Genomic DNA, 12,318 nt, shown 5'->3' on the forward strand with positions numbered 1-12,318 from the left:
TAGAGAGGATTTTCTATATTTTCTCTCATCTTCTAAATATAGATGATCAAAATTCGATACTCTCAAATAGAGGAGGGTTGAATGGATGGGTTGGAGTGGTTTGATAGTCTCAGATCGATAGAGATCTAGAGTATGAGTTCGAGATGCTAATCACCTTTACGACCAAATATTCATGTATATAACTGAATCGATCAAGAATTGTTCAATACATGTGGGTCCGCACTCATTCAATGGTTCCGGATACAGTTCAAAAAGTCTGTCCCTAGACTTTTCCATTCTTATCAAGCTAGTCAATACATTGTGCCATCTACGTTGTTCTAAGGCTGTTCTTAGAATATCTATTCTCTATCAATCTTCTAACTAGTCTATAGTGCAATTTCTTGAGTTTATAGAATCTATGTATTGTATTTATAGTTTTCTGCAATTTGTCTCGATCGAAAGAATCAATACGCACAAAAACGAAAATGGTCAGTAGTAGTAACTTAATCCTTTGGTCTAATAATTTGCCATTGTCCACAAACCAGTGATCTCTTGGGACTTATTTTATTATTATTATTATTATTATTATTATTATTATTTTATTTTTTTTGGTGGGGAGGGAAATCACTTGGGGCTGAAGCATATATTACGTACCTAGAGAAATCATTCATAGTTTATTTGAGAGCAATGCTAGGTACATAAAAAAATATACTCCGAAATTACTCTTAGAAAATTAATCAACGATAGTATCTGTGTCGTTGATTTACCTTTTCAAAGTATATTTTTTTGGGTTCTAAATATTTTTTATAACTAGCCACTGTACGTTATCAAAAATTTAAAGATCCCGACACCTATGTAGTATACAGTAAAAGCTTAGATTCTAATGGAGTAGATGTTTTGGTTACATAAACAATGCTAGAAACTTGTGAAGATAAAAAAAATTAATAAGGTAAAAGTAGGATCTATTTTTCCATTGAGTAGCCTTTTATCTTATTCATTTCTTTTCTTAGGTACCAATATTGACTCAATAGTTTCTTAGATTGGAATCCCATTCGCCATTCCATTGATTCCGAAGATATACTAGAAAAAATAACCTGTCATTAAAGATGATGGCATGAGAGGAATTATGAAGATAAACCAAAAGGATTATTGAGTACTTTTAGAGAGAGGGAGAGAGATTTGCGGATTGTTTGAGTGCCTGGTCGGCCATTTTATCACAAACCTGCTTAATTAATTTGGTTTTTCAAATGATCACATGAGTGTGTATCTCTAATTAAACACAATGATTATGACCTACACTACCAAAAAAGAATCTCAAGGGTTAACTTGGTGCCCTGAGATTTATGAGAAATGCTAAGTGTAAAGAAAATGGGCAAAGAAAAAACCCCTAAAGTGTACATGAACAGCTCAGATTCACTGCACAGTGAATATGAGCCATTCATGTACACTTTAAGGGTCTTTTCTTTGCCTATTTTCTTTGTTCCTAACACTCCTCGAGATTTATATGACTGCTTTTCATCTCAGGCCTCTCATGTTCGAAACTTTCTAAATATTATCAACTCTTGTGATCGAAGTCAATTCATATGTTGCATTGCTCGGGTTGTAATTAGGCTCCTCTAGTAAGAGATGGGATAACTTTTAGAGTTTAGTTGAAGTGCATATACGCTGACCTAGATACTGCGAGTTATCCAAAAACACTATACTACCAAAAGACAGATCGAGAGAAAGAAAAGGTGGGGAGAGAATGGGAGAATGGGAGCTAAAAATTAGTTGATTTTGGGGGCAATAATCCCATTATTACATATAATAATTAAGTGATAGCACACCACTCTCACCTACATATCATGCTTTCTTGAGCTTATGGCTACAATAACGTACCAAACATATTTTAAATCAATAAAAAAAGAAAACCCCAAAGATTTCATGCTTGACCCCATGGATATATGATGTTAGCACTTTTGGTCTTGGAGTAATTATAAGAGAGTTTGGAACTACCCTTTTAGACGTGTACTGATCTTCTTCTTTCTTGTTAAATTTGTTGGAAGGTTCCAATCTAATACCAATTAGTAATAAGTAAAGTAGCCTCTAAAATATGCTCATATTAGCTAAGTTTGACTGGCTTTGATGAGCGGTGTGCAATAAAATCTAACATTTCTTCTTCTTCTTCTTTTTCTCTTCATTTATCTGAAGCCGTTTCACTACGTGGATTCTATAAAAGTCAAAAAGAAAACTGAACTAGTGCTCAATTGTTGGTTAAATTGAAAGCCTTTTTTTTAACTCTCGACAAAAAGAAATTTAATAATCTTTAAAAAAAAAAATACAACGGTTAAACGAATAAAATGCCCAGCGGCATGCGCCACCCGAGACCCAAAACACGAAAGAAGGCAAGACTTGATTGGGGAGCTGTGAAATGGGGTCACTACTAATTAATGTTTTCTTTGATTTGGCCAATTGTAGTTGGCCTAAAGTCATAGTCAACATCAACAGTAAACACTGACCACTTTATTATTAATTGGGTGCGTACCACAAGATTATAATACGACCAAGTAGAAAAATACTACCCCACACGAAACTACCAAAACAACAAGTACAGTACTTCGAAAAGCTCCATCTGACCCTTTCAGGGGAGTCGGACCCCCCGTTACCGACGAGAACCCTCCATCTCCAGATCACACACACGTGCGACTCCCTCTCTCTCTCTCTCTCTTCATAAAACCTCTTGTAGAGAATGTAGACCCGTTTGTTTTGAGATTTTGGATTTGAATTTATAAATAATGAAAGTAAAAAGAAATAGAGTAATGATTGAAAATAAGAATAATGATTGAAAAAAGATAGAGAGAAAAAATGAAAGTAATGATTAAAGAAAAATAGGATAATGATTAGAATTCAAAATTCTTAAACGAACGGGATCATATGTTTAGAGACCACTGATTTCTCTTTTCGAAAAATTTTCGGACTACCTCGCATTATGGAGTAGTTATGTTTATTTAACACACACGTGCTCGCTCACTCTCTCTCTCTCTAACCTCTTGTTGTAAGTATTAAACTATTAATGTTATGTTTAGAGACCACTGATTTTTCTTTTCAAGAAATTTTCGGGTTAATTTTCCGGGCTATTTAGCGTTATAGTTATGTTTATTTAAACCCAAAGGTCGGCGACAAGGCGTGGACTAAGGAGTTACTGAACTCTTGAAGTTTGAAACCTCTTAGTTTTTATTAACTCAACATTGGTCATTGAAGATTTGTCCGATCATTAAATTTTAAGATTTTCGAGATTAGTCGAGGTGCATGTGCACAAGCTGGCTTCGGAAAATAACCAAGTTATGAAAAGGATGCTATGTTTGTTAGTAAAAAAAAGAAGGCATGTAATGTTTTCAGCCAAAAAGACAAAAAGATGAGACTGTTAGTTATCGTAGTCAGCCTTCTCTCGACATTATCATAAGGACTCCATATCCGTCCCAAATTGTTTGTTCGGTCCGCAAAACGATAGCTTAAAAATAATACAATTTTTTCAAGAAAAAATTCAAACTTTTTTCACAAATTAAAAATACTCGTTGATATCTAGTAAGTTGTTGAAAAAATTTTAATTTTTTTCTTGCAAAAATTGTATTATTTTTAACACTTCGTTTTGTGGATTAGACAAACATTTTGGAACGGAAGGAGTACTAGCTCGGAGATGTATGCAATGGAATACATGCATGGATGTTGTTGTCTCGATCGGAGATAGCTTAGCTAGATTGTTGATAAGATCTTGTTCCCTTGGTTTCCTTTTACGCACTCTTCTTTCTTGTCTTATTCCCCTCCACCTTCGGGAAGTGGAGTACCTTCTCTCTTTTTTTCTTGTCTACGCCCACCCCTCTCAATTACCGTCTTTACCATACTCAATTTCATCGTTCAAAAGTGCTTTGGATAATTCGGATTTTAAAAACCCCTTCAATAGAAGAGTTAAACTCTTTTTCGGAAAAGTTTTTTTTTTTTTAAATTCATACAATTGATTGCCGAGACAAAATGTGAAATTGAGAGAGCGGTGAAATCGTACGGTGGGCGTAGCACCACTGATACATATCATACTAATCAATGAAATCTTGATATCCCATCAACTTAATTTTTAGGACGATTGAAATTCAATACGGAAAGAGAATGCATTCCTACGCCAAGATATAGGAGTATTTTTTTCTTAACTTTCAACAAAAATTTAATGGGAGTACTGGGTTTATATTGGCATTCTTAAACCTAAGCATAACATATCTTTTTTCTTTTTTTTTTTTGCTCCTTATTAAATGCTCCCAATTCAATCACAACATTCAATTTGTATATTTTTTTTTCTCATTTTCTTTAAAATCACTACTTCTGACCATGGCTAGCTCTCTAGTATTTGGGGACTGGAGGCTTCTTTGGGTAGATCATTCAGAACAAAATTATATTTAGTAATTTAATTATAATCATACATCTAGAAAAAAAAAAAAACGAATTTAAAATATGAACCGACAAACATTTTTCTCTGAAAGGAAGGAGCACAACGAAATTATGTGGCTACTACTATCGATCATCAAAATAGATCAATTTGTGTTGTAGCCGAACAAAGTATAGTATATACGTGCGATGTAGCTTATGCACAAAGTGAAACACTGAGCAAACTAATTAAATGAGATAGAGAGGGAATACAATTTATTACTCCTATTTCTTTCTGATTTACAAAACACCATTTTCAATCTATTTGGCGCAAGTTCTCATCGTCGGCCTAAAACTAAATATATAAAAGGGTAAATTTCACTGACCTCCCCTGAGGTTTCTGACAAATGCAGGAACCTCCCCTGAGGTTCTAATAATTGCACTGACCTCCCTTACTTTACAAACTATTATTCAGATTCCCCCATTCCGTTAAATCCACACTAACACCGCTAGTTTTTGTTATTAATTGACTAAAATGCCCTTGAATATTACTAAACTAATCATTTTATTTATAAAGTTAATATTACTCATTGATCATTCTTTAAAGATTTCATCTATTTTTTTCTACTAGTACATCTCTGATGAAACATAATTATCACTAATGAAATAAGAAGGAAAAATAAAAAAAAAGGTTAAAGAACTTTTTACACCTACTTCATTTCGTTAAAAAATACAAGATAATTTTTTTGTACGTTGGATTAGGCATTTGCATGCGTCTCTTATTTTCAAAATTCACGTCAAAGAGGAAAAAATAGACCGTGATCATCAAACTGTAAAATGCATAACTCACGATACAAGTTTGACCAAAGTATGTATAACTCAAGTCTAATTTTGTTAAATAGTATTAAATCCCAAGTCAAAGAAAAAAGTAGCATACAAACATGAAAAAAAAATTGAGAGAAAAGATACATTGACTTCGCTCATAACAAATAAGTCGAAATCAAGTTTTTTTTAAATTTTTGTTTCGGGATGTGATGAGTTAGAAAAATACAAAATATTAACTTTATAAATAAAATGAGATACATGAAAAAAAATTAACTATATGAAAATAATGATCATTGAAATATAAGATGTATTAGTAGTTATTGAAATTTGACTTGATTGTTTAGTTTAGTAATATTCAAGGGCATTTTAGTCAATTAATAACAAAAACTAGCGGTGTTAGTGTGGATTTAACGGAATGGGGGAATCTGAACAATAGTTTGTAAAGTAAGGGAGGTCAGTGCAATTATTAGAACCTCAGGGGAGGTTCCTACATTTGTCAGAAACCTCAGGGGAGGTCAGTGAAATTTACCCTATATAAAATTCGAAACAACAAATAATTTTGATTATTCGACTTGTATATATTCGACTTGTATATACTATATATATCGGCCATCTGTTGGACCGTTTTTCTACCGTCTCTCCTAAAACCAATTGGTGTTACGGAGAGCTTCAACTAAGGTTTTAATGGCATTCGACATTGCACCCACAAGTCTATTTTTAGAGCGGTCGCAGGGAGTGCCATTATGTAACAAAATTTATGGGGCTGAACACCATCCAAATTTGAATGCCTTAAATCATATATAGGTGTAACCAATATATGGACGAGGCTCTGATCTCTCGCAATCTAAATTATTGGAGTACGAAGAACCCCATGCGTGCATGCATATTGCAAATCCCCACCGGGGCCTGCCTACGTACATTTCAGTCCCTAGCTAGCTAGTACTCTTAAAACCACATGTATTGTCTACATTAGAAAATAATGTTAGGTTGACTGATTTAATGCTACATAATTTCACCCAAATAGTAATGTTGTTAGGTGTGAAGCCGATTTTTTAGCCCGCAGCATATCTCATCCAAACAGGCGTGAGCACGAGTGTGAGCGCGAGTCGAGAGCTAGACTTCTGTATGTGTCGTTCGGATGGTCGTACGTGGAAACGACCGTATTTGAATTAAGCTATAGTCCTCATGAATATCAGCTTCTTAGGGTTAGAACATTATATTATGAGATGAGAGAAAAGGCTGATGTAACTTGAAGAGAGATACTTGGAGAGTTTTCTCCGTTGATCAGAGTGAACTAGCTAGTAAGTCATCGAACGTCGTGTTTCTACGTATTTTAATTCTCTTTTTCTTTGGTTTAATTGTTTTTTGTGCTTCGTAGCATGTAACACGACGTAATGCTATTTTCCACACTTCGTGTGTTAGTGAGATTGAGCCCGTACTTCGATTAATATCCCAACAAATGTAACACGTACAATTTCACCCACAAAAATATTTAGTATGTACGTAGTGCGTACAGTGCGTATGTACGTAATGCTATTTTCCACACCTCACAAGTACTTTGATCAATTACATGAATAAGAAGGGACAAGAGCACTTGTCACCCGAAAGTCGATCGATGTGTTGACGAACCATCAGAACACCTTAGTACCCATAAGAACCCGGGGGCCTGTTGTGCAACCCTGTCATGCACCTCTCTAAACTCTTTCTCAAAAAAGTTCTATTTAAATCCGAACCATCCAAAACACAAACGGACTACTGAGATTGTGCACAATACTTGCTGATCGATTGTGCACCGTACAGCACAAAAGACCCTGCGTTCGTACCATGAAGGAGTGGACAGGTGAACAGTTGAGGTTTTGTTTGATTTCATTGTAAGAGACTGACTGACTGACTTTGTTGCAAGTTTTTTGCTGTGAAAACTTTGGAACGCGAAAATCATGCACGTTTTCCACTGGATGTGGCAAAATCACTTGCAGTCACGAGATTAATTCCAATGGAAAGACTAATCATCTGATGGGAAAAGAAAATAGGAATATATATATTCACTTCTTTTTTACTATTCCCTGTAGGAGAGATCAAATTATTTATACCGTCGGTGTAAATATTTATTTCCTCCAAATTAATTACATTAATTACGTCACGTCATAGTATTCTATGAATTGAAACTATTGTTTTGACGACGTGACGCAAAGTCATAACTAGGCAAATCGAGAGAATACATAACACATACCCAAAAAGTTTCTTCACTTAACATGGATATCGAGAATATAATACTATTGTCATTAACAGTAGGGATGACAATTTCTTTCATTCCATCTCCGCCTTTCAACCTGATTTGAGCGGATATTTCCTCAATGTGAAAAGGAGATGGGGATGGATGATATTTCTTTCCTCCACCCCATTTTAATCCGATCTGACTCCAATTATAGTAATTAATATTATATTTATTTGTCCATGTAAATTTCATCTATTTATTAAACATAACAAGAGTAAAATAACAAATTAATTTTTAGATTAGTATTTCGTTTCTTTGTTTTTTGCCTTTCAAGATTTCTCACTGCTCATTAATGTTTTGTTTTCTTATCAAAACCCTCTCAAGAACAGAGTTAGTGAAAATTACAACGGTGAATGAAAACCCCATTATTTTCCTGACCCCAACATCTCACCAGTTTCCCCCACTCCGACTATGCCCCGATAAAGAATGGGGATGGGAACGGGTACTGTAAATCCTACTCTGACCTGCCCTATTGTCATCGATAATGACTATATTAAGGAAATAGAATCTCACATTGCTTGGGAGTAGAATGGATGATCGCTTAATAACATCTGGGACCTCTCCACTCATTGCCAATTGGTTTTAAGATGGATATAAAGTTTTCACATGGTATCAGAGCGGGGCCCGTTTCACTCCACATTTTAAAAATTAACAATCCACACCCCACGATAACAGACCAGCAAAAAGGCTGCACGATGATAGGACCCAAAAGTGGCCATACGTGACAGACCTCAAATGCGGTTGCACGTGAGGGGGGATGTTAAGGAAATAGAATCTCACATTGCTTGGGAGTGGAATGAGTGATCACTTAATAACATCTGGAACATCTCCACTCATTGCCAATTAATTTTGAGATGGATATAAAGTATCCACATACCCGGGATCACTGATCAGGGCGCTATCCCTTCTGTTATATATTGACCAATCATCTGATATGGTAAACAATTCATCATGAGTTATGTTAGAGTACTTCTACTTCCTAGTTTTCAAGGTAACAGCTAGATAAGACAAATCATAGAATGAGGCCAGAGGTCCAGAAGTCATTGTACGTAGATCTTGAGAACATTAACATGATTTTGCTGGTTCTTGGGATACCCTCGAGCTTCCCAAGAGTGCATGAGAGAGAGAGAGAGAATTGTTTCAAAAGAACATCGCTGCATTCATGTATGGAAGACACTTGGCACACATGCGTAGGGCCTGAGTTTGATGCAGCTTTCCAGAAGCCCTCGTGTGCTCTTACCTTAATTGACTATATCCCGAAGCTAAACCTCGAGTTTAAGTCAAAATAATTCGCGGGAGCATGAAATCGAGTTTTAAACACATCACAAACTACTAAAAATTAGCGAAAACGAGGATTGAGGGCTTAAGCGCAGTGCGAAGATTGAGAGTGAAAAACGCATGACGTTTTGTAAAATTGTGTGGCTAAGCAGTATTGAGACTCTTGACTACGTTTCTCCTAAAACAACAATTTGAAGGATCTGTCATTTTTTTCTTTCTTTTTTCTAAATTTTGACGAGACCCGCTAATGGCGCTTTTTTCGAGCAATTAAGGAGCTCAAATTTCTTCGTTTTGTTTTTCTAGGCGATCGACAGTAGTATTATTAGCATAGTTAAATCACTACTTTGCAGGAAGAGTGGTACTTCAACTCCTGACCTCCCAGTTCACAATTTCTTTGTTACATTACGGTTATTTTTCGATGATATGTTTTGACAAGTAGGTAAAGGTGGCACAAAAATGAAATGTCGTTTAAATTATGCATCAATTTGCTTGGAACATGTTGCAATTTTTATACATAGAATTTAACCGACATATAGAAGAGTAGTCGTATTACCCTGTGGCTCAGGCCGGGGTTGGACCACACTAATTACCATAGCTGGAAGCGAATAATAAATTCCTAGGGTTGCAGGGCAGTACGTAAGGAGTAAGGAAATTAATGTCTTTATATATGTATGTAAAAGAGTAGTAATATACATACAAGTAACTTAATGACAGATCCCGTTCACGCTAGTGATTAGCTTATGCACCAGAATTTTTGGGTTTTGTTCTAATTCAAATTTTTTTTTTTTTTGCGTTTGTTAGTTTTACACCAAATTTTTATGTGAGGGTGAGTAAGGACGAGAGGAAACGGAAAAGTAAAAAATTATGACTTTTATACAAGTATTTTGGGAAATATCCAAGAAAAAAAAATCCAAAAATTGATTTTTTGAGCTTTTCTTTGGATATTTTCCAAAATACTTGTGTAAAAGTAGTTAATTTTTTTACTTTTTTGATTCCTTTCGTCCTTACTCACCTATATCACATAAAAGTTTGGTGTAAAACTAACAAATACAAAAAAAAATGAACAAAAATAAAACCAAAAAATTATTCTGCATAAGTTACCAGAGTCTATGATTTATACTATCATCAGGAAGGTATTCAAACTCATACAAATACTCAAGATTAGAAGAAGAGGTGGAGGAATTTTTACTGGTGGAAAGGGCTGTCCAAGGAGGAGGGGTTTTATTTAGTAGAACTGAGAGAGGAGTTCGGTATTGGGCAAGATTGGGAATAAAATCAGCCATATAATTAATAATTTCAAGGAATTGTTGAGCTTGTTTGGCTGCGAGATTTTCATCTGGAAAATGGTAGCTGTTACCTTGAAAACTAGGAAGTAGAAGTACTCTTCAATGGGGTTAATTTGGGATCTTGTTGATGACTTATTTAAGTACCTTTAAGGCAGTAGTAACTAGTAAGCAATCTTGAATTCCAGACAGGGACGAGACTGCGACGAAACCAAGATTTCGTATACGTTGGGACCATAACACAATAACAAATAAATTGAAATTTTAAGGTTTAGGAGTATAAAAAATAGTTTAATGTTAAATTGATATCCGGCGGAGAGAAAAATTGAGGTGATGGGTGAGTTTTTTTTTTCTTTTCGTGGTATCATGAGAGAGACCCAAAAGATAAGGAAACGTGTGAAAAAGCGGTCCGAATTTGTAGCTTTTATTTAAAATTCTTTTGTATATGACAAATTATGAGACCAACATATTAAGTCTTGTATGTAAAAAAAATCTTGGCTCGTTTTTTTTTTTTTAGCTAGTCAGCTTTTTGAAGAACCTGTAGTCTTGAGATTTCTGTAGCGCGCAGAGATATTAAAATGAGTGCAAATGATCGAGCTAGGCTGGGATATGTTCCGACGCCACTTTTCTAGGAAAGCCCCCTTCATGCATTCGGATTCGGTGGTTGAAAACTTGAACTTCGTTGATAAGGTCCGGATTCAAGTAAAGTCTCCACAATCCTTAAGCTTCCGTTCTAGAACACTTTTTAAAAAAATAAGTTTTATTTTATATTTTTAAATTCAAAAATAACGTAAATAAAAAATAATTTTTTTAATTTTTATTGCACCGTATTAAAGATCTCAATGAGATCTATCAAACAAGATCCATATTGATAGGAAAATAATTTACGTAAGCACATGATTTTTGAGCTTGAAATTGCCTTCTTAAAAAATAAGTACTTTCCTTTCTGAAACGGAGCCTTGGGCTAGGCGTACTTTTAACACCACTCACGTACGTATGGTGAAACTTTAGTTTCGATCCCAACTTAGATGTAGTAGGGTTTTGCAGTTTTTTGTTTGCTATAATAATAGTTGGAATTATAATTTTTTTTTTGAAAATATGAATCTTGTCAGAAAAAATCACGTTTACCACATTAATTAACTAACTTTTACATGATCCTTGTGCATTCATACTGAGATATATAGTATTAAGCTACCATGGAGTATATTACTTCATTTTTCTCCAAGATAAATTTATTTCAAAATATACTTATTGATAAGCAAGCAACGTTAATTTTCCACAGATAACAATATACCGAATGAATCACAAAAAATAAACTGTTTCAATCATCAATGCGACGGTCCGGTCCTTTCCAGGGACGCGAGACCAGCCGAACCCATATCAGTAATTACATCCCCGACACCAACTAGCTGTTCACTGGAATACTACATGTTACTCCCTGTTACCACCTCAGTCTGTAGATTGATACTGACATTTCAATGGTACTAACGTTTAAACTTCCTTCACCACTCAGTGCACTCACATTCTCTGTTTTTTTTTGGATTTGTCATTGCTGAGGGCACTGTGAAAGACAACAATCCAATCTTGGTAAATGGTAAACAAACAAACAAGGCAAAGTTATTTTCTCTGCCACTTTTCATTTACGAAAAGTCGTGCTTCCACCTCTCTCTTTTACCGCTCCCTCTACTGCACTCAATTTCACCGTCCGAAAGTGTTTTGGACGGTCCGGATTTATAAAAAACTTTTCCGATGAAGAGTTTAAATCTTTTCCGGAAGAGGTTGTTTAAAATCCGAACCATTAATTGTCGAGACAAATAGTGAGATTGAGAGAGCAGATAAAGAGAGCGGTGAAACCGTGCGGCGAGCGTAGCACCGCTGTTTCATTTACTGCTTAGGCTTACCAAAAACCAAACGAAGAGAAACATGAATACTTGTTGCAAAAAAAACCGCCACCAAAAATGAAATAGGTTGCTAAGAATTTCTTTTTGGGTAAATAGTGTTGGGCTTCGTTTCAATGAAACCCATGCTTCCCCCCCAGCTCTCACTCTCACCAAGCCCAGAATTATCGGGCTACCAGCCCGCATCTCTATGCATTGTGTCTTTTCCCAAGTCACGTAATGTGCAGGTTGATGAGGGTTCGGGAGCGCAAGTGTAAAAGAGTCTTGCAAAAACCTCCCAAACAACTATAAAATTTGTGAGTGTAGGGATCGAGAGCGCAGTGCAAGAATTGAGAGCGCGAGCGAATGTTATTTTGAAGGATTATTGTGAGTAAGGTCTTTTCCTCCC

This window comes from Rhododendron vialii, chromosome 1a, assembly GCF_030253575.1.
Source record: "Rhododendron vialii isolate Sample 1 chromosome 1a, ASM3025357v1".
In the NCBI taxonomy this organism is placed as follows: Eukaryota; Viridiplantae; Streptophyta; class Magnoliopsida; order Ericales; family Ericaceae; genus Rhododendron; species Rhododendron vialii.